This window comes from Palaemon carinicauda, unplaced genomic scaffold, assembly GCF_036898095.1.
Source record: "Palaemon carinicauda isolate YSFRI2023 unplaced genomic scaffold, ASM3689809v2 scaffold437, whole genome shotgun sequence".
NCBI lineage: Eukaryota > Metazoa > Arthropoda > Malacostraca > Decapoda > Palaemonidae > Palaemon > Palaemon carinicauda.
Window position 1 is genome coordinate 96,087 of NW_027171692.1, and position 25,664 is coordinate 121,750.

At 42.8% G+C, this 25,664-nt stretch overlaps 1 long non-coding RNA gene across 1 annotated transcript in view; it reads right to left on the bottom strand.

Moving 5' to 3' along the window:
• Nucleotides 1-25,411, bottom strand: part of LOC137636900 (uncharacterized) — a 40,540-nt gene extending 15,129 nt beyond the window's left edge. The window contains exon 1 of the long non-coding RNA XR_011043275.1: nucleotides 25,280-25,411. This is a non-coding gene — a long non-coding RNA (uncharacterized lncRNA). The remainder of the gene's footprint in view (nucleotides 1-25,279) is intronic.
• Nucleotides 25,412-25,664: the final 253 nt, after the last annotated feature.

Sequence of the window (25,664 nt, forward strand, 5' to 3'; positions counted from 1 at the left end):
TCAATTAAAAAGTTCCTTTAAAATAGTATTTAAAAAATTTAAGCTTTGAAAGAAGAATGAACAAAACGTCAGAATCGATTTACTCTTTCTGCAAAGTGAAACCGTGATACTCTCTCTCTCTATCGTAACGATAGAGCGCAAACTGCGTAGCATAAATAAACTAAACGTTAGTTCATCTTTGAAACAGTACGAAGATTATTCAAAGAAAATCTTTCATAAAATATCTACTAAAAAAATATTCATTTAATAAGTTTTAAATCATTTGCTCTGTAAAAGTTATTTACGATTGAAAGGGCTCAACGTTGTTTAACTTCGGTTTCCAAGTTAGGACCGCCTACTCTCAGGAAAGGTTGATATAAACAAATCATAAAAATTTATCTTGATGTTTATTATAAATGGAAAGCTAATCGAAGAGGCCTAATAAAGGCGGTTGAGATATAAAATATATAGAGGAAAATCTATAATTAATTTATAACGTGATAAGATAATTGCTAAAAGCCTAAAACACACTTCCGTATTAAGGGAAGGGTCGGCCATTTAAAAGTCAAAGAAAGTCCAAAAAAAAAACAATCCAAAGTCATCAAAAATTAAATCTATCCAAAAACGAGTTCAAGATTTAAGTTGAAGATAAAACACCTGCACTGCGAAAGCTCAAACCAAAAGGAAGTACTTCACCAAATATGTTGAGAAAACTCCAGGTTATACAGCGAGTATTGATACGTCTTGTCGTTAAGGCCGACAGAGAAAAAATTGGGTCTGTTTACATGTATATTCGGTATCTGGCCGATAGTTGGCGCTGGTGGGCACACCCGCAACCTTCATAGCGATCGCTCGCGAGTTTTTGTCTGTGTTTTCTGTCGAGCCGCTGGAGCAGCAGCTATTATATATTCACCGGCTAAGTTAAATATTTAAAAAAAAGGGTTAACAGGAGAGAAAGAGATGGCTCATCTGCTCTCTCTCGAACCAAAACAAAAAGTGACATATCCCCGCTAACTAGCGGAGGGTGGTTATACCTCGCTAAAAGTTTTATGGTTAGTTTCAGTGTTTGCCGAAATATATATATAGTAAAGAACAAAAGAGTTTGTATTAGGTGTTGGAACAAATTAAAATTATAATTTTGACCAAGGGAAAAACTTATTTTTGGAGAAGTGCTTTGTGGTCTCCTAAGGCTTTTCTGTTAAAAGGAATCCAATACAACATACAGTAGATACTAAAGAAATATTGTCTCTAGTGCTCTAGGTTCAGTAAATCAACATCCAAGGCACAGACTCAGTGTGTACAGGGGAGATGTCACAAGTTAAGCCTAATTTGAACTTGACACAGCACTTCAGAAGCTGAAAGTTGTCTGCTATGGGTGACATTACGCACAGCGTCCTAGTAAGAAACCATAGCTCCAGTCCTCCTAGTAAGAAACCATAGCTCCAGTCCTCCTAGTAAGAAACCATAGCTTCAGTCCTCCTAGTAAGAAACCATAGCTACAGTCCTCCTAGTAAGAAACCATAGCTCAAGTCCTCACTAGCATACCTACGTCAACACAAACCCTCGATCACCATTCAAGGTCAAAGGTTTAAGAAAAGTCTCCACTCTCCTGCTCGAGGCTGAGGAGGAGGAGGAGGGTTTTGTAGACCACACAGCACCTCCCACCCAAAAAAGTTTTTCCTTTGTTAAAACTGTTTTTGGGGCTAAAGGGCTTAGTATCACAGAAGAAGGGAACCAGATTCCACTTTCCTGAAAGTCCTTTGCTGCATTAGGAAAGTGAACGGCTTGGAGAGGCAGTAAATTTTAATGCCTCTCCAAGCCATTTACTTTCATAATGCAGCAAAGGACTTTCAGGAAATTGGAATCTGGTTCCCTCCTTCTGCCTCAGAAGGACCTGGAACCACTGGCTGAGGAAGGGCTCCTTGAGGACCTTTCGACTGTAACTCGAAGTCAACTTCTTCGGGTCGTTGTCTCTAGATTGATGTAAAGGTCCAGATGAAGTCTCTTGCTCTGGAATCTTCCCGATTAGCAGTAGACGGGAAAGTCTCGGATCCTGTCTTTGCTCTCTCTCTTTTTTACGGGTGCCTGCTGAAAAAGAGAGAGAAGTTGCTAGCAGATGTCTTTGGGTCTACTAGTGCCCTGTTGTCTACAGAGTGGCTGATGGGTCGAAGATCAGTCTTCTTCCTCTTTGATGGAGGCAAATTTTTTTAGAGAACTCAATTAGCAAGAGCTGATAGTTCTCTAAAAACAAAAAGATATCTCTCAGAGACAGCAAATCTCTGTGGGTTCTAACCTCAGTGTCCCCTCTGGTGGGAATAACAGGAATTCTGCCCATTACGTCTTTTAGCATTCAATTCAACGCGGACAATGCTGGCAATCAGAAGGTTGGGGAGGCGATGGCAAGCATCTTAAAATATGTCTATGAGAAAATTGCTTATGCGAGCGTGGCGAGAGGTAACAGCTCCCTGGGAAAGAACGTCCAAGGAAGCAAGAATGCGACGTTCTATGCTTGCAAGGCGTGAGAGGCAGGAACCTAGACTGCAAGAGAAGACACAGGTGAAGTTCGTATTGTGGAGGATTAATTTTATTTTAATTTATTTTTTTTGTTTGCCAAATCAAGAGAGAGAGAGAGAGAGAGAGAGAGAGAGAGAGAGAGAGAGAGAGAGAGAGAGAGGAGAGAGAGAGAGAGAGAGAGAGAGAGAGAGAGAGAGTGTGAGTGTGTTTATTTAAGTTTTGAGAGAGAGAGAGAGAGAGAGAGAGAGAGAGAGAGAGAGAGAGAGAGAGAGAGAGAGAGAGAGAGAGAGAGAGAGAGAGAGTGTTTACAGTATTGGCTTTAGTTTTGTCACACAGAGAGAGAGAGAGAGAGAGAGAGTGAGTTGTTTTAGTATTGTTAAATAGAGACATTTTATTTGCTTTAGCTTTGTCATTAGAGAGAGAGAGAGAGAGTGAGTGAGTGAGTGTTTATTTACTTAAGTTTTGTCAAACCGCAAGAGAAAGTGTTTATTTGCTTAGTTTTGTGAGAGAGAGAGAGAGAGAAAGAAAGTGTTTATTTGCTTTAGTTTTGTCAGAGAGAGAGAGAGAGAGAGAGAGAGAGAGAGAGAGAGAGAGAGAGAGAGAGAGAGAGAGAGAGAGAGAGAATTTCATTTGCTTTAATTTTGTTAGATCGCGCGTGCGCGAGAGTATGTGTGTATGTGCGTTTGTGTGTGCGTGTTTTGTGTGTCCGCGGTGCGCGCCGAAGAAAAAGGGTAATTAGCGAATGATTGTTTGAAGTTGGAAAGATTGTTGGTATATTTGAGGTTGTTTGTTTACATTTTTAGCTAGGATAGGGTGGTGATGAATGTCTTGGGCGAAAGCATTGGATCTCGAACGATAGAAGGAGTCGGTTCTGCATTTTTTTTGTTCTTCGGAAGCCGGCTGTTTAGTGTTTTTATGTTCTGAGTAAGTACTGCTTTTATTTATTTTTGTTAGGCGCGTTCATGAGTGATAGGAAGTTTATTGTTTATCTTTGATTATAGTGCAATAGTTAAGTTAGTTAGGAGTGTTCATAAGTGTTTTTATTTTTTATTTTGGCAGGCCGCGATTCCTCCTTTGGAGAGTTATTTTTGAATGCCGATCTTTAGTTGACGACCTGGCCTGTATTAGATTGTTTTAAGACTGCTCTTGGATTACGCAACCGTTGATGACCTGGACTACGATTAGGATTACGATTTGATTGCACTGAACGATTCCCTTGATTTTGATGCCATAATGACCCTGCCCGTTTGAAGGATTTTCCGTTTGGATTACTGTTTATAAAGATTGTGTATGATGACGATGATGATGATGATGATACTGACACCTGTGACTCGGAGTTGAGGCCGTTATGGCAAATTAAGAACTCTTCGGTTACCATAAACTGTAGTGGTAGTTTGCCGTGAAAGGACAGTTCGGCTTTTGTGTGGCGACAGTGTTGGTGTCGTAATATATATAAACACATATTTAGAGCTGGTGTGCGGTTTAGTATTAAGTTTGTTAGGGTTTTTTTATTTGAATGGTGATACGGTTTTTTTTTGGTATATTTATGAATTTAATGATTTGTTTTACGTGTAATTATTTTGGTTGTTGGTGGTTTATATGTTAAGCTTATTTTGAATGCAGAATTTTTGCTTTTGGTTGCGGTGAATATAATTTTAAGGCTATGTTTTGTTTTCATTTTCCTTCTGTCCAAGAGTCCAGTTTGAAGTAGAGTCAGGGGAAAGTTTGTATTGTGGGATATTTTGGAAGAAGAGTGATCAAAGGTGTGGGGTTTGTTTTTGTTGACATCCCGCTACATAAATTTGGCGCCCGAACAGGGACGACTGTTGAAGGTGGGATTGAAACTGGACTTTTGGACAAGGGTAAATAGGTTTGAAAAATACTTAAAATATTAAAGGTATTGAAATGGAGTTAATGGAAGAACAGTTGCATATTTTAAAGGAGGAATTGCGGTTGTCTAATGAGCGAGAGGAGAGGTTGTTGTTGGAGAATGCGAGGTTAAGTAGTGAGAATGAGGAGATGCAAAGGAAACTTAGGGAACTTCAGGGAACTGTAGAGAGAGTGGAAGAGGGTGTTGAGATGAGGATGCGAGAAAATGAGAAACGAATGGAAGCTATGATAGGGCAAGTAATGGGGATGATGAAAACTGTCATAGGTGAAGGTGCAGTCGGAGGAGTAGCTTCTGCTTCTGGTAACGGGTTGATTGTGGAAGAGGATAGGGTAAGTGATAATGGGGAAGGTAGTGATAGTGATATTGGAAGTAAAGGGCCTAGACATAGTAAGATTGGAACGAAGGGTGATAGGAAGAAGGAGAAGAAAGGTAAAGATAATGTGAAGAAAGAAAAGAAGAAAGGTCAGGGTGTGAGTGAGGATGATCATGATTGGGTGAAGGTGGTAAGTAAGAAAAAGGGTAAGAAGGGAATAGTTAAAGATAGGACTTTGAGTGTAGAATTAGATTCATTGTATTCAAATGAAGAAGAAGGCAACAAGAAGGGAATAGACAGTGAAGATAGTAGTGAGAATGAAGTAGAGGAAGTTTGTAAGACAGTGTTTATGAGAGAGGTACCTAGGTGTGAAAGGTTTAATGAACATAGCAGTAGGGATGTATATGACTTCTTTAGGGAATATGAAAAGTTTTGTCAGGCTAAGTATGGGGATAGTAAGAGAGTTTGGGCTAGGGAGTTGGGAGAATTTTTGTCAGGATATTTGTTGACGATGTATGGGGTGATAATGAGTGTAGGAGAGGTTGAGTATGAAAGTGTAAAGAATAGGATAATTGAACAGGTAAAACGTATGAAAGGTAGTGTTAGGTATAAGCGAAAAAATGATTTTGATGAAGCACGAATGAAGGTGGGTGAAGCAATCTCGATGTATGTATGTCGGTTAGAAACATTGGCTAGAAAGAAGTATGGGGACGAAGGAATAAATGAAAATAAGGAACTAATGAAGAAGTTTTTGGGTACAGTACCAGAGAGTGTGTGTGAGTTTATTAATTTGAAACGGAAGGAGAAAATGAGGTGGACTAGAGAGAGATTGACTTGGGATGATATTTTAGAGATAGTTGAGGATTACGAGTTGGATAGGTGTATGAAAGAAAGTAAATCTGTGAGTGTAAGAACTGGAATGGAGGAATATGTGCCAGAATTTGGTAGTTTTAGAGATGCTGTTATGAGAGGGCCAATGAGGGTAGCTGATAGTGTAATAGATAGAAGTGTTAGGGTGAGTAATGTAGGAATACCTATGCCGAGAAATGACGGGCTTAGACAGGGAAATCAAGTTTGGAGAGATAGAAGTGCTAGTACGCAGCAAGTTAGGTTAGGTAGTGGTATCCGTGAAGAGAGGTGTTATAGGTGTGGGAAGGTAGGACATAAAAAGAACGAGTGTAGATGGGCATTAGGAGCATGTTTCGGGTGTGGAGAGATAGGGCATCGTATTAGCGACTGTAAGAAAGAGAAAGTGGTTAAGTGTTATCGGTGTGGTATGACTGGACACATAGCGAGTGGATGCCGTAATAATCGTATGAATGTAATTTGTGGTAATTGTGGTAAGGATGGTCATTATGCTAGAATGTGCAAGGAGCCGCGGGGTAAGTGTACTGAATGTGGTGCAGATGGGCATGTAGCTAGGGTTTGTAGGAATAAGGGGTCAAGTCAGCCAGGATGTTCGGGAAACTAATTAATCAGAGGGTTCAGCTGGGTGAGTCCTCGTGTGTGTGGGGAGTGAATGTGATGCATGTTCGTGAGGGTTTATTGCATGAAGATGTGATGGGAGAAAGAGCACATGATTGCATGAGTGTGAAAATGATTTTTAATGGTGTAGAGTTGGTTGGTTTGATTGATACTGGTTGTGGTGTCAATTTAATGTTTAGGAATGCATATGATAAGGTAAAAGAGGTTTGTGAATTTAAGGGATGTAAGGGTGAAGTAAAAGGTATTGGTAATTTGCGTATGCCTGTGCAAGGAAAGTTGCGGGAAAATGTTATGATTGGGGGGCTGATGATGGAAGATAATGATTTTTACGTGGTCGAGGAAGCGAATGAGAAATATGACGTACTGCTTGGGTATAAATTTCTGAAAAAATGTGGTATGATTGTACATCCAAGTGTGAATATGATTGAAATAAAGGTTAAAGGTAATATTTGTGGGGAATTTTATTTAAAGGAAGACGGCAGAGTAAGTACGAAGGTGTGGAAGGGAGTGCCATTGGTAGCAAGGGAAAGTGTAAAGTTATCGGGTAAGAAAGGTGAGGTTATTAGTGTAAAAGTTGCATGGCCGAGCAGTCTGGGAATTTCAAATAGTGACGAGGATGAATATGTAGTGGAAGGTATGGAAGCAGGTAATTTGGTGAAAACGAGTGCGTATGTATATGATGGTGTTATGAATATGCAGGAACCCCAGGTGTATGTAAGGTTGTTGCCGAGTGTTAGGAGGAAGAGAGTACGTGGAATACGTGAGGGCGATTGCATGGGATGTATGTATACACTGATTAATATAGAGGATGGAAGATATGTTAAGGCGAGACAGGTAATGGCTGGTAAGGTAAAGAACGATGACGATTGGGATTACGATACATTGAAAGGAAGAATTAAGTTAGATGAGAGTATTTATTTTAATATAGTTACTATTCCTAAAATGTTCTATTTTCCTTATTTCCTTATTTCCTTTCCTCACTGGGCTATTTTCCCTGTTGGGGCCCCTGGGCTTATAGCATCCTGCTTTTCCAACTAGGGTTGTAGCTTAGCATTTAATAATAATAATAATAATAATAATAAGTGAGGTCGAAAGGGAACGATTGCTTAAGATGTTATGGGATAAGCGGAGAGTTGTGAGTCTCGGTGACGATGATTGTGGGGGGTCAGACCTGCCAGAATTTAAAATAGTTCTCAGTGATGATACCCCCATATATCAGCGTCCCAGGCATTTTTCTCCGCCTATTGCCAAGGAGATAGAGGAGCAGTGTCAGGAATTAGAGCGTATGGGTGTAATAGAAAGGAGTGAGAGTGCCTGGAATAGCCCTATTGTCCCTGTACGAAAGCCTGATGGAAGTTTACGCATGTGTATTGATTATAGGAAGGTGAATGAGGTGACTGTTAAAGAACGTTTTCCAATGAATGTGGTGTCTGATTGTGTTTATAAGATGCATGGAATGAAAGTTTTTACTAAATTAGATTTGGTGCGGGGCTATTATCAGATGCCTCTAGCAGAGGGGAGCAGGCCCATTACCGCATTTTCAAGTACAAATTGTCACTACCAATTTAAAAGGTTGAGTTTTGGTCTTGCTAATGCGCCTGCTGCCTTCCAAAGAGCGATGAATGTTGTATTGGCTGGTTTCGATCGACAGAAGGTGACTGTTTTTATAGATGATATTCTGATTGCGAGCGAGACTGTTGAGGAACATATGCGGTTGCTTGAGGCAGTGTTGAGGCGGTTAATTGAAGTTGGTGTGAAAATTAAGCTTGAGAAGTGTACGTGGTTGTCCAGGGAGGTGGAATTTCTTGGGCATGTAGAGGGTGAATCTGGTATAAGGAAGAGTGACAAGTTTGTGAATAAGGTGCGAGAATTTCCACGTCCCCGGACTGTGCGTGAGTTGCGAGGTTTTCTTGGTTTGGTTGAGTTTGGGCGCAAGTTTGTTAGAGATTGTTCAGGTATAGGGAAGCTGTTCAGGTATAGGGAAGCCTTTGAATGAATGGACGGGTAAAAGGAATAGTACAAAATTAAAATTTGATGATCGGATGATAGAAGCGTTTGAAAGGTTGAAGGAAGAGGCCGCAAAAGACGTCACTTTGGCATTTCCGGACTACAGTGAAAATGCGAATATGCTAGAGTTGTATACGGATGCGAGTGGGGTTAGTATGGGTGGTTGTTTGGTTCAAATGCAGAGAGTAAATGGAGAAGAGCAATTGAGAGTAATAGCGTATGTTAGTAAAGCATTTAATAAAGCTGAGCGTAAGTATTCGACGATTGACAGGGAATTGGCTGCAATACGATTTTGTGTGAAAGCATTGAAAGTATTTTTGTATGGTGTAAAATTCATTGTGCGTACTGACCATCAGCCCCTAGTGTACATGATAAGGAAAGTGTGTGAATGCAAGGGTTGCTAGGACCATAGAGGATTTGAATGAATCTGATTTTAGGTTAGAATATGTACCGGGAAATAAGAATGTGATAGCAGATGCGATGTCGAGGATGCATGGGAGGATGGAAGATAAAGAGAGTAATCAGAATTCTGAAAGGTTGCCTGAAGGTTTAGTTGTGGAGCAGAGTTGTGAAGGGCAAGATATGGTATATAAGTGTATCCTAATGGGTTTAAGTAAGTTGGTACAAGAGGGGTTAAATACGGAAATACCAGGTAGTGTAACTGAGCTTAAAAGAAGGGTGATGAATGAAGTGTCAAAAGAAATGGTGTATGAGGAGGAGAGTAGTGTACTAGAAGGGGAAGTATTATCTAAGATATTAATGGTGGTAAGTATGTTGTATGGTGTAACTGTGTATTTGTATTTTGGATGGAATCGACCGATGGAATATAGGGCATGTAAGGAGAATGATAGGGAATATATCTTGAGGATGCAATGTAATGAGGAACGTTGCAAATTGTTGAGTGAGAAGGATAATGGTGCAAGTGACCTTAATCTAAGATATGGGGGTATAGAGGACAGTGAACATGATGATGAACATATTGGTGAAGTGAGTGACAGAATTGAAAGGAGAGTAAATGTATGTATGCATGGTGTAAAAGGAAGGATGATGACATATGTGAATATAAATGAGAATGAATATTGTAGTTTAATTGATACGGGTGCTCAAGTGTCATTAGTAAATGAGTCGGTTATCAGGGAAATTGAGAGGTACAATTGGGAAGTGAAAAGACAGTGTACGAGTGTGAGAATTCATGGAATAGGTCAGGAAAGTTTACTTGTTTGGGAAGAAGTGAGGTTGAAGGTGAAACTAGGGAGTATGGAAGTTGAACATAATTTTATTGTAATGGGAGAGAATGAAATGCCTAGTTGTTTTTTGATGGGAATAGATTTTTTGAGGTTGCACCATGTGTCAGTTGATGTTGGTAAGGGTTTGCTTTCAAAGAATGGCTGTAAGGTAATAGTAATTGAGGATAATAGTGTATTCATGGCGAATTTTGTTGGCATGATTGATATTGCAAAGAGTGAAGATGATTTGTTAAGCAAAGAAGAGGTGGAAGAAATGCAAGGTGAATGTTTCGAAATAAATAGGTTACGTGAATGTATTTTAAATGGTATTAGGGTGGAAGAATGGCCGTGTGATTTGGAAGCGTATAAGAAAGTTGTTAAAAGATTTATTGTTTGTAAGAATATTGTGTATTTTTTGCATAGGGGAATGGATGAAGATATATATGTTCCTGTATTTCCAATGCATGCAGCTGTAAGTATGTGTATGGTAGTGCATGACAGGTATGGGCATATGGGGAAGAATAAATTGTGGGAATGCATGCGAGAGAGGTTGTTTACGCCTGGGTTGAGTCAAATTTGTAGGGATGTAGCGACTACTTGTGAGGATTGTCAGAAGGGGAAGTATCAGAGCATGCATGCAAGTCCGCCTGTTCTGAGATTACGTATGAAAGAGCCATTTGAGATGTTTGTGATTGATTGTGTTTCGTTGCCTGTGACTGCGAGAAGACATGTGGGAATGATTGTCATGGTCGATCATATGAGTAAGTTTGCGTATGCCGTACCCATCAAGAATAAAAGAAGTGAGACTGTAGCGAGAATGGTAAGTCAAGTGATGTTGCCGATGAGTGTGTGTAAGCCTGCAAAAATGTTAAGTGACAATGGTCCGGAGTTTGTTGGATGGGAGTTTGAGCAGATGTTGAGAGAATGGGGCATTGAACATGTGTATTCGACTCCGTATATGCCAAGTGCGAATGGTTTGGCTGAAAGGACGGTAAGAACCTTGACAGAAATTTTGCGGATGATGAGTACATGTGATAATGATTGGGATTTATATGTTGGGCGTGCGTTGTGGGCGTATAATGCGACGGTGCACAAGAGTACTGGTATGTCTCCGTGTAAGTTTGTGTTGAATTTTGAAAAGATAGTAAGACCGAGATTGAGTGTGTCCGAGAATGATAGAGATGTTTGGAAGAAAGCAAATGAGAGATTTGAAAGCTACAAAGTGGGAGAGAAAGTGTTAAAAGAAGTAATTGAAAAGGGAAGAATGAATGTCAATAAGGTACGTAATAAGTTTGAAGGTCCATATGAGGTGTTAGATGTTGGTTCTAGTGGGTTGAGTTATGTTTTAGGTAAAGTAAGTGTGGATGGTAGTGTGGAAAAGGTTAGGGCACACCACAATCAGTTGCGGAAATGGAAGGAGGTACCAAGATATATTCAGGAGAATGGTATGACTAAATGGCTAAAAACGAACAAGTATGAACCGAGTATGTGTGAGGCATTAGGTTTAGAAGATAAGCAATTGGTGTTAGTAGAGTATGGAAGGAAAAAGAAGTCTGAGAATTTTACTGGGGATAAAAGGCGGGAAAATTTTGTAGTTGTAGGCAGGAATCAGAATAAGCAGGACAAGGTTGTAAATGTACAGGTGAGTATGGAAGATAAATGTATTAATACAGATGAAACTTGGATGAGTATGAATGATACTTATAGTGTGTGTGGTTTTTCGTTAGATGAGGCAAGAGAACGTATGACGGACACGAGAATGGAAGATAGGAGAATGATAAGCAGTATGAATGATTCTTTTGTTAAAGTAGAAAATGGTTTAGATATAATGGATGAATTGTTGACAGAAATTAGTGGGATTTTCGGGCCAGATGAAACTGAGGTAGATGAAATAGTGAATGATATCTTAGACGAGCAGAACATAGACGGGAATAGTAATAGTACGTTGAATGAAAACGACATGGAAGAAGTGAATGAGAGAGTGCAGGTATATGAAGGCCCAGTTACCCGAAACCGTGGCCCTGTTCCTGATTGCGACTGGGTAATGAGAAAATAGGTAAGTGTTGTGTGAGGATTTGGCAAAGTAAGGGGGGAGGAATGTGGAGGATTAATTTTATTTTAATTTATTTTTTTTATTTGCCAAATCAAGAGAGAGAGAGAGAGAGAGAGAGAGAGAGTGTGAGTGTGTTTATTTAAGTTTTGTCAGAGAGAGAGAGAGAGAGAGAGAGAGAGAGAGAGAGAGAGAGAGAGAGAGAGAGAGAGAGAGAGAGAGAGAGAATTTCAATTGCTTTAATTTTGTTAGATCGCGCGTGCGCGAGAGAGTATGTGTGTATGTGCGTTTGTGTGTGCGTGTTTTGTGTGTCCGCGGTGCGCGCCGAAGAAAAAGGGTAATTAGCGAATGATTGTTTGAAGTTGGAAAGATTGTTGGTATATTTGAGGTTGTTTGTTTACATTTTTAGCTAGGATAGGGTGGTGATGAATGTCTTGGGCGAAAGCATTGGATCTCGAACGATAGAAGGAGTCGGTTCTGCATTTTTTTTGTTCTTCGGAAGCCGGCTGTTTAGTGTTTTTATGTTCTGAGTAAGTACTGCTTTTATTTATTTTTGTTAGGCGCGTTCATGAGTGATAGGAAGTTTATTGTTTATCTTTGATTATAGTGCAATAGTTAAGTTAGTTAGGAGTGTTCATAAGTGTTTTTATTTTTTATTTTGGCAGGCCGCAATTCCTCCTTTGGAGAGTTATTTTTGAATGCCGATCTTTAGTTGACGACCTGGCCTGTATTAGATTGTTTTAAGACTGCTCTTGGATTACGCAACCGTTGATGACCTGGACTACGATTAGGATTACGATTTGATTGCACTGAACGATTCCCTTGATTTTGATGCCATAATGACCCAGCCCGTTTGAAGGATTTTCCGTTTGGATTACTGTTTATAAAGATTGTGTATGATGACGATGATGATGATGATGATACTGACACCTGTGACTCAAGGAGTTGAGGCCGTTATGGCAAATTAAGAACTCTTCGGTTACCATAAACTGTAGTGGTAGTTTGCCGTGAAAGGACAGTTCGGCTTTTGTGTGGCGACAGTGTTGGTGTCGTAATATATATAAACACATATTTAGAGCTGGTGTGCGGTTTAGTATTAAGTTTGTTAGGGTTTTTTTATTTGAATGGTGATACGGTTTTTTTTTGGTATATTTATGAATTTAATGATTTGTTTTACGTGTAATTATTTTGGTTGTTGGTGGTTTATATGTTAAGCTTATTTTGAATGCAGAATTTTTGCTTTTGGTTGCGGTGAATATAATTTTAAGGCTATGTTTTGTTTTCATTTTCCTTCTGTCCAAGAGTCCAGTTTGAAGTAGAGTCAGGGGAAAGTTTGTATTGTGGGATATTTTGGAAGAAGAGTGATCAAAGGTGTGGGGTTTGTTTTTGTTGACATCCCGCTACAGTATGGATGCATATCTTTAAATGCAAGGTGAAGGTCTAAAATTAGACTGATGATACTTTGAAGCACTCATTTCACAGTATCATCTAGAAGAGTGCAAAGGCAAGAGTCTGGAAGTTGGAGTCCTTGGAGAAGGTCATCTGGGTGACGAATCATTCTTGGAGGATGAGACCTGCTCTGAAGGGCTGGTCTAGGATCCTACTCTAGAGAGGAAGGATCGCGCTGAGGTTGCGCAGCAATCCAGTAGGCAGGGTTGGAAAAGCAATGTTCAGGAGGTGAGCTCCTTGAAGTTTGAGGGTAATCCACTCGCTGAAGCAGTGACATGTCCAGAGAAGAAGAGAGCAGATGATCCAGAGAGGCAGAACCAAACTCATCCAGTGCAGACACTGGGGCGACAACCAGTGGCTCTTGGACAGAGTCTGGAACCAAGAAACAACTGCAGCTTACCCTCCAAAGGGAAACCTTGGATATAAAGGAGGGCCACAGAAAACGTAGAGGGTCAGCCCTTGAAAAGTGGGCTCCCCCGAGAAAGTGGTCCTAAAATTTCACTAAGAGATACGTACGGACCTTCCTGCCCCAGGACTGGGCCTCAGGTTAAAGGACCATCATTCTTACTTGATTGGATCCCAGAGGAAGCCAACGGAGAAGAGTCAGACAGAAGAATGGTAAGTTCAGGTGGCTTGCGATCACTGGGACACATGGCCCATTCCTGTGGATTGTCTGATGGCTCTTTTCTGTTCCCTTGTGGGAGAGCGTATTTGGGGATTGTTTGTGGAACTGCAGATACAGCGATTAAAGTAGTACTAATACTTGGTAGGTAGGACCAAACATGCTATTATTTTGGAACAAATGTTTTCTTAGAGGACCTGAAAAACACTACTTTTTTTATGAGAAGATTTTCTTGAATAATACTGTAATGCATGACTCTTTCCCTCTGAAAGGAGAAGTTTATCTGTAAGGCCACATGGGGTAACAGGAAGATGACTTAATATATGGTCTGGATGGCGAAAAATATGATTCCTCCAGAATCCTGGGAGATGTATACGGGGGTGTACGGCATACCGTCGTAGTACAATTTGGTATATGCTGTCAAGACGCTTGTAAAAATTTAACAGGGGAAACTCCATTGATCATAGAAGAGAAATTTCCTTGATCACCTAAATCTAAAATAAAAAGTTGATCACACGGTCTCAATAAACTAGTTTGATGAGATGGAAATCCACTAGGAATCCCAGACTCCAGTGAAGTGAGTAGAACCTGTATTGTAGCATTATTTGCTGCCTAGTTAAATGAAGATTCCAAAGGGTTCTGATCATTATTGGTGTTTTCATCTTCACTAAGAAGTAAAGGATATAAACCACCAATGAATTTCATATTGGAACATGTGGTCGCCATCTTTCGTTATCGGCGTCTCTGGAAACTCCGATAACAAAGGATCAGACAGTGGAAGTTCTGGAATAAAAAAGGTTTCCACTTCTTGCTTCTCTTCAAGGAAGAAACAAAAGGTGAATGATCTTTTTTGGCCATCTTCTTTCAGCAACCATTGTACTTCTCCCATTGGGAGGGACACACACCCTGCAAAAATCCCAAGTGGAGCTCATTTTACATTTCTCTCTTCTGTATCCAGGACCAACGATATTTCTTCAATTTGGTCGTAACAAAATAATGACAAACTTATTTTCGGAGAGGTCCTGTGTGATCTCCGTCGCCATCCTCAATAACATCATCCAGGAGTGTAGAGCATTATTTGTATGCCCTTGATCGCAAATGGTGGTTGAGTGTTGGTTGTGACGTAAATACACTGACAATCGTTGTGCATGATGTCACTCATAGCACACAAGTATTCAGCTACCGAGGAGCTGTAGCAAGTTCAAATATTTCTGTGCTTCGTATGTTGATACACTGGCCCTTGAACAGGGGATTAATACTTCTTTGGTAATCATCAAAGTCCTTGGAGACCACACAGCACCTCCCAACAACAATGTTTTTCCTCAGCAAAATTACTTTCTTTATCAAAGATAAGAAAATAAGAAAAATGTTATTTTTATTAGTAAAATAAATTTTTGAATATACTTACCCGATAATCATGTAGCTGTCAACTCCGTTGCCCGACAGAATTCTATGGAGGGATACGCCAGCTATCACAATACTAGAAGGGGGTGTACTTACCAGCGCCACCTGTGGCCAGGTACTCAAGTACTTCTTGTTGACACCTCCTCAATTATTCCTCGGTCCACTGGTTCTCTATGGGGAGGAAGGGAGGGTCGATTAAATCATGATTATCGGGTAAGTATATTCAAAAATTTATTTTACTAATAAAAATAACATTTTTCAATATTAAACTTACCCGATAATCATGTAGCTGATTCACACCCAGGGGGGTGGGTGAAAACCAGTGTACAAGATTAAAGGATAGCTAAGTATCCCATATTTCATATAACAGTTATCTCAAATAACAATGAAATAATAAGTACCTGGTAAGGAAGTCGAATTGAACCGTTACTCTGCCTCTTTTTTAAGTTCGTCTTCCTTACTGAGCGCAGCGTTCCTCTTGGAGGCTGAATCAACCCAAAGCTGCCAAAGTATATGGGGTTGCAACCCCTACTAAAGGACCTCTACAAAACCTTTAACCCAGGCGCTTCTCAAGAATGAATTGACCACCCGCCAAATCAAAAGGATGCGGAAGGCTTCTTAGCCTACCGTAACAACCATAAAAACAACAATAAAAGCATTCAAGAGAAAGGTTAAAAAAGGTTATGGGATTAAGGGAATGTAGTGGCTGAGCCCTCACCTACTACTGCACTCGCTGCTACGAATGGTCCCAGGGTGTAGCAGTTCTCGTAAAGAGACTGGACATCTTTAAGATAAAATGATGCAAACACTGACTTGCTCCTCCAATAGGTTGCATCCATTATGCTCTGCAGAGAACGGTTTTTATTAAAGGCCATCGAAGTAGCTACGGCTCTTACTTCGTGGGTCCTTACCTTCAGCAATGCAAGGTCTTCCTCCTTTAAGTGAGAGTGGGCTTCTCTAATCAGAAGCCTTATATAATACGAAACCCCATTCTTGGACATGGGCCTCGAAGGTTTCTTGATGGCACACCATAAGGCTTCTGACTGTCCTCAAATAGGTTTAGACCTCTTAAGATAATATTTGAGAGCTCTGACAGGGCAAAGAACTCTCTCTAGTTCGTTACCTACCATGTTGGAGAGGCTAGGTATTTCAAACGATCTAGGCCAAGGACGTGAAGGAAGTTCGTTCTTTGCTAGGAATCCGAGCTGAAAAGAACATGTTGCAGATTCGGTCGTGAAACCAATGTTCTTGCTGAAGGCATGAACCTCACTGACTCTCTTAGCTGTTGCAAGGCAGACGAGAAAAAGAGTCTTGAGGGTAAGGTCCTTGAAGGAAGCTGACTGGAGAGGTTCGAACCTAGATGACATAAGGAACCTTAAGACTACGTCTAGATTCCAGCCTGGAGTGGATAGACGACGCTCTTTAGACGTCTCAAAAGACTTAAGAATGTCTTGAAGGTCCTTGTTGGAAGACAGGTCCAAACCTCTGTGGCGGAGAACTGAAGCCAACATACTCCTATACCCTTTAATCGTAGGGGCTGAAAGGGATCTCTCATTCCTAAGATGTAGAAGGAAGTCAGCTATTTGGGTCACAGAGGTATTGGTAGAGGATATTGAATTGGCTCTACACCAGCTTCGGAAGACCTCCCACTTAGACTGGTAGACTCTACGAGTGGAAACCCTTCTTGCTCTGGCAATCGCACTGGCTGCCTCCTTCGAAAAGCCTCTAGCTCTAGCGAATCTTTCGACAGTCTGAAGGCAGTCAGCCGAAGAGCGTGGAGGTTTGGGTGCAACCTGTCTACGTGAGGTTGACGTAGAAGGTCCACTCTTAGAGGTAGAGTCCTGGGGATGTCGACTAGCCATTGAAGTACCTCTGTGAACCATTCTCTTGCAGGCCAAAGGGGAGCAACCAGCGTCAGCCGTGTCCCTTCGTGCGAGATGAATTTCTGCAGAACTTTGTTTATTATCTTGAACGGTGGGAATGCGTACAGGTCGAGATGGGACCAGTTCAGTAGAAAAGCATCCACATGAACTGCTGCAGGGTCTGGAACAGGGGAACAGTACAGCGGAAGTCTCTTGGTTATGGAGGTGGCAAACAGATCTATGGTAGGTTGACCCCACAAGGTCCAAAGTCTGTTGCACACACTCTTGTGGAGGGTCCATTCCGTGGGAATGACCTGATTCCTTCTGCTTAGGCGATCTGCTGAGACGTTCATATCGCCCTGAATGAACCTCGTGACCAGAGTGAGGTTTAGACCTCTTGACCAAATGAGGAGGTCCCTTGCGATCTCGTATAGGCTCCTCGAATGGGTCCCTCCTTGCTTGGAGATGTAAGCCAAGGCTGTGGTATTGTCTGAGTTCACCTCCACCACTTTGCCTAGCAGGAGGGACTTGAAGTTCAACAGGGCTAAATGAACTGCTAGTAGCTCCTTGCAGTTGATGTGGAGTAATCCCTGTTCCTCGTTCCACGTTCCCGAGCATTCCCGTCCGTTCAAGGTCGCACCCCAGCCCGAGTCCGATGCATCTGAGAAGAGATGAAGATTGGGGGTCTGAATGGCCAACGATAGACCCTCCCTGAGAAGGAGGTTGTGCTTCCACCACAGGAGAGTGGTCTTCATCTCTTGGGTGATTGGGATAGAGACTGCTTCGAGAGTCGAACCCTTGTCCCAATGAGCTGCAAGATGGAATTGAAGAGGGCGGAGGTGGAGTCTCCCTAGCTCGACGAACAGGGCCAGTGATGAAAGGGTCCCTGTGAGACTCATCCACTGTCTCACCGAGCAACTGCTCCTCTTCAGCATGCTCATGATGCACTCTAGGGCTTGGCTTATCCTGGGGGCCGATGGAAAAGCCCGAAAATCCTGACTCCGAATCTCCATTCCCAGGTACACAATGGATTGGGAGGGAATGAGTTGAGACTTTTCTATGTTGACTAATAGACCCAGCTCTCTGATTAAGTCTAAAGTCCAATTGAGATTCTCCAGACAGCGACGACTCGTGGAGGCTCTCAACAGCCAGTCGTCTAAGTAGAGGGAGGCTCTGATGTCCGATAAGTGTAGGAATTTTGCTATATTCCTCATCAGATGAGTAAAGACCATAGGAGCTGTGCTTAGGCCAAAACACAGGGCTTGGAATTGGTAGACAACCTTTCCAAAAACGAATCTCAGGAAAGGTTGGGAGTCTGGATGAATAGGAACGTGAAAGTAGGCATCTTTCAAGTCCAACGAGACCATCCAGTCCTCCTGCCTGACCGCTGCTAAGACCGACTTCGTCGTCTCCATCGTGAACGTCTGCTTGGTGACATACGCGTTGAGAGCGCTGACGTCCAGCACCGGTCTCCAACCTCCTGTCTTCTTGGCCACAAGAAAGAGACGGTTGTAGAAGCCCGGGGATTGATGGTCCCGGACTATAACCACTGCCTTCTTCTGCACAAGTAGCGACACCTCCTGGTGCAATGCTAGCCTCTTGTCCTCTTCTTTGTAGTTGGGAGAGAGGTTGATGGGCGATGTGGTCAGAGGTGGTTTGAGGCAGAATGGAATCCTGTAACCGTTCCTCAGCCAACTGACAGACTGGGCGTCTGCACCTCTCTTCTCCCAGGCTTGCCAGAAGATCTTGAGTCTGGCTCCTACTGCTGTCTGGAGATGCGGAGAGTCAGTTTTTTCCTTTAGATGTCCTGGATCCTTTCCTAGACTTGCTCCTGTGAGAGTCTGGACGGGAGCTTCCTCGGCTGGGGGCTCTACCACGAAAGGGCGGTATGAACCTCGTAGCAGGGGTATCAGCCACTGGGGAGCGATAAGTCTTGGGGACTGAGGTAGCAACCTTAGACTTACGAGCCGATGAGGCTACAAGATCGTGTGTGTCCTTTTGTATCAGGGCAGCAGACAAGTCCTTAACCAGCTCTTCGGGGAAGAGGAACTTCGAGAGCGGAGCAAAAAGGAGTTGTGACCTTTGGCAAGGTGTAATGCTGGCGGAAAGGAAGGTACACAGTTGTTCCCTTTTCTTCAAAACCCCTGATACAAACATCGACGCAAGCTCACCAGATCCATCCCTAATGGCCTTATCCATGCAGGACATTAATAGCATGGCAGAATCCTTGTCCGCAGGAGAGGTCTTCTTGCTGAGGGCCCCCAGGCACCAGTCTAGAAAGTTGAACATTTCAAATGCTCTAAACACTCCTTTCAGTAAGTGATCCAGGTCTGAGAAGGTCCAGCAAACCTTAGAGCGCCTCATTGCAGTTCTCCCGAGGCGAGTCTACCAGACTTGAGAAGTCAGCCTGGGCAGAGGCAGGTACTCCCAAGCCTGGTGCTTCTCCTGTGGCATACCAAACGCTCGCTTTCGAAGTGAGCTTAGTTGTCGGGAACATGAAAGAAGTCTTGCCAAGGTGTTGCTTAGTCTGCAGCCACTCCCCTAAGATCCTTAACGCTCTCTTAGAGGACCTTGCTAGGACTAGCTTAGTATAGGTGGACTTAGCTTGTTGAATGCCCAGCGAAAACTCAGATGGCGGAGAGCGGGGAATAGCAGAGACAAAGTGGTCTGGGTAAACCTCCCTAAGCAGAGCCAAGACCTTACGAAAGTCAATAGACTGTGGAGAAGGCTTGGATTCATCCACGTCTGACGAGGGATCCAGGTGTGCCTCCTCATCATCAGACGCCTCATCACCAGAGTGTAGCGAAGAGATCGGACAAGAATGCTGAACAGCAGAGTCAGAACGAGTAGGAACAATATTAGTGGTTTCCTCTTCAAGTAACTGTTGAGGGAGAACCTGAGGCTCAGACTGCAAAGGCTGAATAAAAGACGAAGCAGAAGGAAGGCGCATGGGTGGAGGAGGCTGACTCCTAGCATGAGTGCTTGAACCCAAGGGTTGCGCTTGCTGAGCGGTTGGTGGAAGCGGAGTAGCAAGTTCCTGTTCCTGTGGTGTGAGCGGAGCGTGATGAGGTTGAGGCTGCGCAGAACAAGGTAAATGTCTCGCAAGCTGAGGCTCCTGAGGCGCAAGGCCAAGGTGTAGAGGTGCTTGCCTTGTGGAGGGTTGAGCTCGCTGCAGCGAGAGCTGAGGAGACTGACTCATGGACGGGAGAGGTTGTTGTACCTCAACCGAGAGTTGCACCACTGGTGGAGCAGCAAGGGGAGGCGGAGGAAGAGAGGTATAATCCTCCTGATCCCATAGTAAAGGTTGCCTTAAAGAAGGCGGAGGCTGAACACCACTGGGAACAGCAAACTCAGAACGTGGCTCAACATCGTACGCCTGGCAGGTGGAACTGCGATCAGGCGGAGCAAGCGCAGGCGGAGCGAGCGCAGGCGGAGCGAGAGCAGGCGGAGGGAGTGTAGGCGGAGGCGGAGGCGCAACACTCTCAGCCCGACACTCACGCATCAAGTCCGAAAGCTGAGCTTGCATGGACTGAAGTAGATTCCACTTGGGGTCGGCAGAAACTACAGTAGGCTGAGGTAAAGCCTTAACAGTCGAGCTCTGTTGTGGCAGAACCTTACTCCTCTTGGGCGGAGTGCAGTCGACCGATGACTGCGGCGAGTCAGAGCTGAGCCAATGACTGCAACCTGGCTGAGCACTCGCGGACTGGACTCTGCGTTTAAGCGGTCTCGAGACCTGAGACCAACGTTTCTTCCCTGACAGTTGATCAGCGGACGAGAAAAAGACGGGCTCAATCGTCTGCAGGTGGGAGTGACGGTCTTTGGAAGACACGCCCGCAACCACCGAGGATACTTCTGTGCGCCTAACAAGGCCTGCCGAACCCTTATGCCCTTCGACATTGCTTCTCCCCTGGGCTTGGGAGCTTGCAAGAGGTCCCGGACTGGGAGGACGACTGGCTCGCACAGAAGTATCCTCACGCACCACACTGGCACTGACACTAGCACTTGGCACTGCACTGACACTAGCACTCGTCACAGCACTGGCACTAATTCCACCCACTGCACTCTTGACCTTAAGTTCCTTGACTTCGGCCATCAGAGACTTATGATCACTTACCACTGACTCTACTTTATCGCCTAAGGCCTGAATAGCACGCAAAACAACAGACATATCAGGCGGAGGGCAAACAGTAGGTTCGGGGGTAGCCACTACAGGGGTAGGAAAAGGTAGGGGATCATGAGGTGAGGAAAAAAGTGAAGAGTGAGAAGAACTCCTCCTAACTCTACCTCTCTCTAACTTAGTTGAATATTTCAAAAGACGGACAAATTCCAGTTCCGAAAGTCCGGCGCATTCCTCACATCGATTTTCTAACTGACAGGGCCTGTCCCTACAGTCAGAACAAGCGGTGTGAGGATCTACAGAGGCCTTCGGAATACGCCTATTGCAAGACCTACATCGTCTATGGGAGGGGGCTTGCGAAATGTCAGACATCTTGAATCCAAAGAGTTAGCCAAAAGGGGGTTCCAAAATCAAGCAAAAGATCGTTAACCGTTAATCAGGACTATATAAAAGCTATCTAGCTAATATAAGAAGGTTTCCAGTAATGCGACAGCCGAAATCTGAGAGAATACTTCACCAATTAGCCGTGAAAAAACTCGAAGATCATAAGCGTATCCCAGAACGTCTTGCCGGAAGCACGACAGAGGAATAATTGAGGAGGTGTCAACAAGAAGTACTTGAGTACCTGGCCACAGGTGGCGCTGGTAAGTACACCCCCTTCTAGTATTGTGATAGCTGGCGTATCCCTCCATAGAATTCTGTCGGGCAACGGAGTTGACAGCTACATGATTATCGGGTAAGTTTAATATTGAAAATTAAAGGGTAAAGGCCAAATAAACCTTGCTTCTGAAAGAGAAATATTATGAACATCGGGGAAATTCATAGTAACAGTTATATACTGAACTTTACGATGAGGTATAACCCTCTTCCATACTTTCTTGACCAAAGTTATCATCAAATTTGATTATCCAAATCAACAGTAATTATTTTTAATCTATTTGGCCTAACATGTTTGGAAAATAGCTCAGCATTCTACCCTTAAAGAAAGTTAAAATTTTTTCTCCTAAATTCTAATCATTTGCTGTCATTCACATGTCCACATAAAATCCATACTCAATTTCTTATAGCTGAAAATTATAAAAAAAAACCATTCAGAACAAAAAAAATGTTTGGAGAAAATATAATAATTCAAAACAAATTAGAAAGAGATTGACTGGCAATGTAACACGTGTGTAAAACGTAAAATGCTTGAGGAATAACTTGAAAACTGTGGGTAACCTCGTAACTTGTACATTACATGGTTCACCCAAACTCTAATAATTGATGTCTTCTCATTTTAACAACCTTATTTCTTAAGTGGTCTAACTTTTTGCTGGCATTTCATTATTTACATTACTCGTGTTTGTTTAGCATATTACAAGACCACAATCTCCTTAGTATGGAAAAGAAATATTATCAAAAACATGACAAATTTGGAAGTAATTTGTATTTTTTCTAACGATAAAAACCTGTAGCTATTTATATGGATTATCTTTTGGCAAACCTGGAAGACTAGCCAAAAAGACTTTTAAGCGAGGTGGAACGACCACTAGTTAGCGAGGGCATAGGCGGGGTAGTTTGGGTAGTCAGCCACTACGCTCACACGCACTTTTTATTGCAGGCAGGACTTCTTGGGGGACAGGTGATGGCGGGCCAATTTGTATAAATAGCTACTAGTTTGTTTTGTTAGGAAAAATACAAAATACTTTCAATTTGTCATTGGTTTCGACACTAAATACAATCCATCGCTATTTATAGGAACTGACTCACTCCTTAGGAGGGTGGAAGTCCGGACTAACACGCTGGTCTTCGACCAGGGGTTATCACGTACGTGCTCCACGCGTAACGGGAAAACCTTGAAACCTCGCAAAACAATTCGTGCATAGCACAATTAGCAGCCTGAGAAATCTGTGTGAATGTGATACTAGCAGTGACTAGTCTAGGTAAGAATTCTCAGAAACTTAGGAATCTTTGAATCAAACATAGACGTTACCCAATGCCACCTCGCTAGGGGGTATGGAGACTTATAGTATATCTCTCTACCAAGTCACTTAAGGGAAATGGTTACATCTGCAGACAATGGAGGAAAGCTTTGCAAAATACCGTAGGTGCCGTTACCCTGCCGGGGGTTAGATGAAAGAAAGACAGACCCAGTCATTCTTTGTCATTGATCCCAGACTTAATCATGGTTAAACTCTGTCCTCCCCCATCTGCTACTTGAGCATCAAGGATACTCGAGGTGTTTCAAACCATTTATTGTGTAGCCACCACAGGGACAATGGAAAACGTCTCCATGTTCTAGTGGGTCACGTCTTACAGGAAGTGGGCGGTGAAGGTCATAAGACACTTTCACACACCCGCTGACACGACCTGCGTCACAGAGTAATCTTCATAAATGCTAGAGCCATACTCTTGCTCCTAACATTATGAGGTCTAGGTCTCCCCTATGAAGAAAGGGATCCAGATTTAATGCTTGGTCCATGACCATGCGAATACAACCAAAGAATGTGTTCTTGGTGATCCTTTTCTTGACCTTCCCCAGGCCAACAAAGATTTCTGACATACAGGAGTAAGCTCCTGTAGTTTCCTTGAGGCAGTATCCCAAGTTCTTTCCTGGCATAATGGCTGTTGATCTGGATCATAGGCCATTCTATAAAGGACTCTAAATCTGATGAACTCGAACCTGGGGTCCGAGCTGCCAGGAACGAAGTCGACGATTATCTGGCCCATCACCATGAATGAAAGATGTTGAAGGAGGCCAATGGGGTACGATCACTCGCCGGGCCAAGACCAACACAAATGGGAGATTTATACTCGAGGTCAGGTGAAGATCTGCTGGTTGGAGTCCCAAGTCGTCGAAAGAACCTCGGGGACCGATGGAAGCAAACCATGCCCCGAGGAAGGCTTCTTTTCCAACTAAGGGCAGGTAGGTTTGAAAGTCCTTATGAAGAGAGACGATGTCGACGTAGAGGAAATGTTAATTCCTTTTGGTCTGAAGGCAAGGCTCAAATACGAGCGATAGCCTTTTCTCACCGAGACTGAGAGAAGCTTTCCTCTTGAAGGTAAACGAGAAACTCCACTATTACTGGAATAGTGGCATCGAGGAGAAAGATAATCTTTCCATGATCCTAACCGTAGAAGACATTCCACTTGGCCTGGGAGACTGAACCCAAAATTTTTTTGCGGTTATCGGGCCATCCTCTTTGCAACTTGTTGCGAATACGGGACTCTGGGAGGAGAGCTGGATAGTCTCAAGGCGTAAAAATGCAGTGAAGCTACAGCTTTGTGAAAGTTCATCTCATGTGGCTCTTAGGTTAGAACATGTCCTGGAGGGAGTTCTCTTAGGATCTGTCGAGAGTTCCACACACATCAGCTGTGTGCTGGGGAGACTGCTGCTCCGAAGAGTGATAGCAGGAAAAGCACGAGACCAATTCCTCTTCTAAGGATATCCTCAGGTGAAGGAAATTTTTCCCACAGGCGGGAAAAGAAACCAAAGTCTGTTGCTGCTGTCGGGGATTCTTCACGCAAGTGGGAGCATTGCTGAACAAGGGCTGGAGGGTGAGCCTTCTTCGGAAGGGGAGCGGACAAATCCAATTCCTGCCAGAGGAATCCCCCAAAGGGGAGGCCAAACAGGTGGAGGAAGTCATTCCCTCGGACGGGAAAAGCGATCATCAGTTAAAAATTGCATCTCCAGGAGATTTAAATGATGGTACCATTTAGGCTCTGACTGGAACCTTGAGGACGAGTGGTACAGCATGTGGCCCTCTCATCCTTCTTTGATGCATCTGAATTGAGCGTCAAAACCGGGGAAGGGAAATGAGGAGATTGACTCCTCGGATGAGATTCTCATCTGTCAACATTCTTCTCAGGCCTGTCTCCTGCCAATTTCTCGTAGGGAACCAGAGAAAAGGAAGTTCCTCGTGCTGATACACCTGGGATCTGGCTTTTGTTGAATAGGTTTGATTCAATGGAGACCAATGTGGGCTTGACAGACCACAATGAAACGGTGGCATATGAGACATATACCAATATACATATACCAAGATACATATATAAATATAACAAAAATGTTAAAAGTATATATAAAGACAAGTAAAAAGAAAAAACAAAAGAAAAGTCAAAGGCCAGTAAAACAGTTGGGGAGAGAGAGAGAGACAAACGTCCACCTTCTCCGAGCCAAAAGAAAAAGTGATGAAACAACACAGGTGGATGTATGCGCGGGGTGGCTGACTACCTCGCCAACTCCCCCGCTATCTAGCGGTAGGGTAGTTCCCTCACAGTTAAAAGTCTTTATGGCTAGTCTTCCAGCTTTGCCTTAAGATAATCCCTATAAATGGTGAGGTGTTTTATTTAATGTCAGAACAAATTAAATTTAGCTTACCTCATAAGCATCTTTCTTATTAAACTCAAGGGTGCAACAGCCTTTCGATGTTCCTCTTGCAAATGTAAAAATGTTAACCTTAAGGATATCATCATTGATTATCTTGAAGTGTTCTCTGATGTCTTCTTCTTTGGCCCTGTTGATGTAAATTAATAAACTTCAGTTCCTTCATATAATTACAAAAAGGTTTAAACAAATATTTTCCAAGACTGGGCAAATGGTAAATGCTTCATCAGGTATTGAATTAAAGTATAAAGAATTCAGTACCTATACAGTTCCATAACATAATTTAGAATATTTGATGCAATTTCTGCCATTAAATTTAAATCTAAAGTACTTTCATTTCCAATAAATCACACTCACATATACTGTACTGTATATGCAA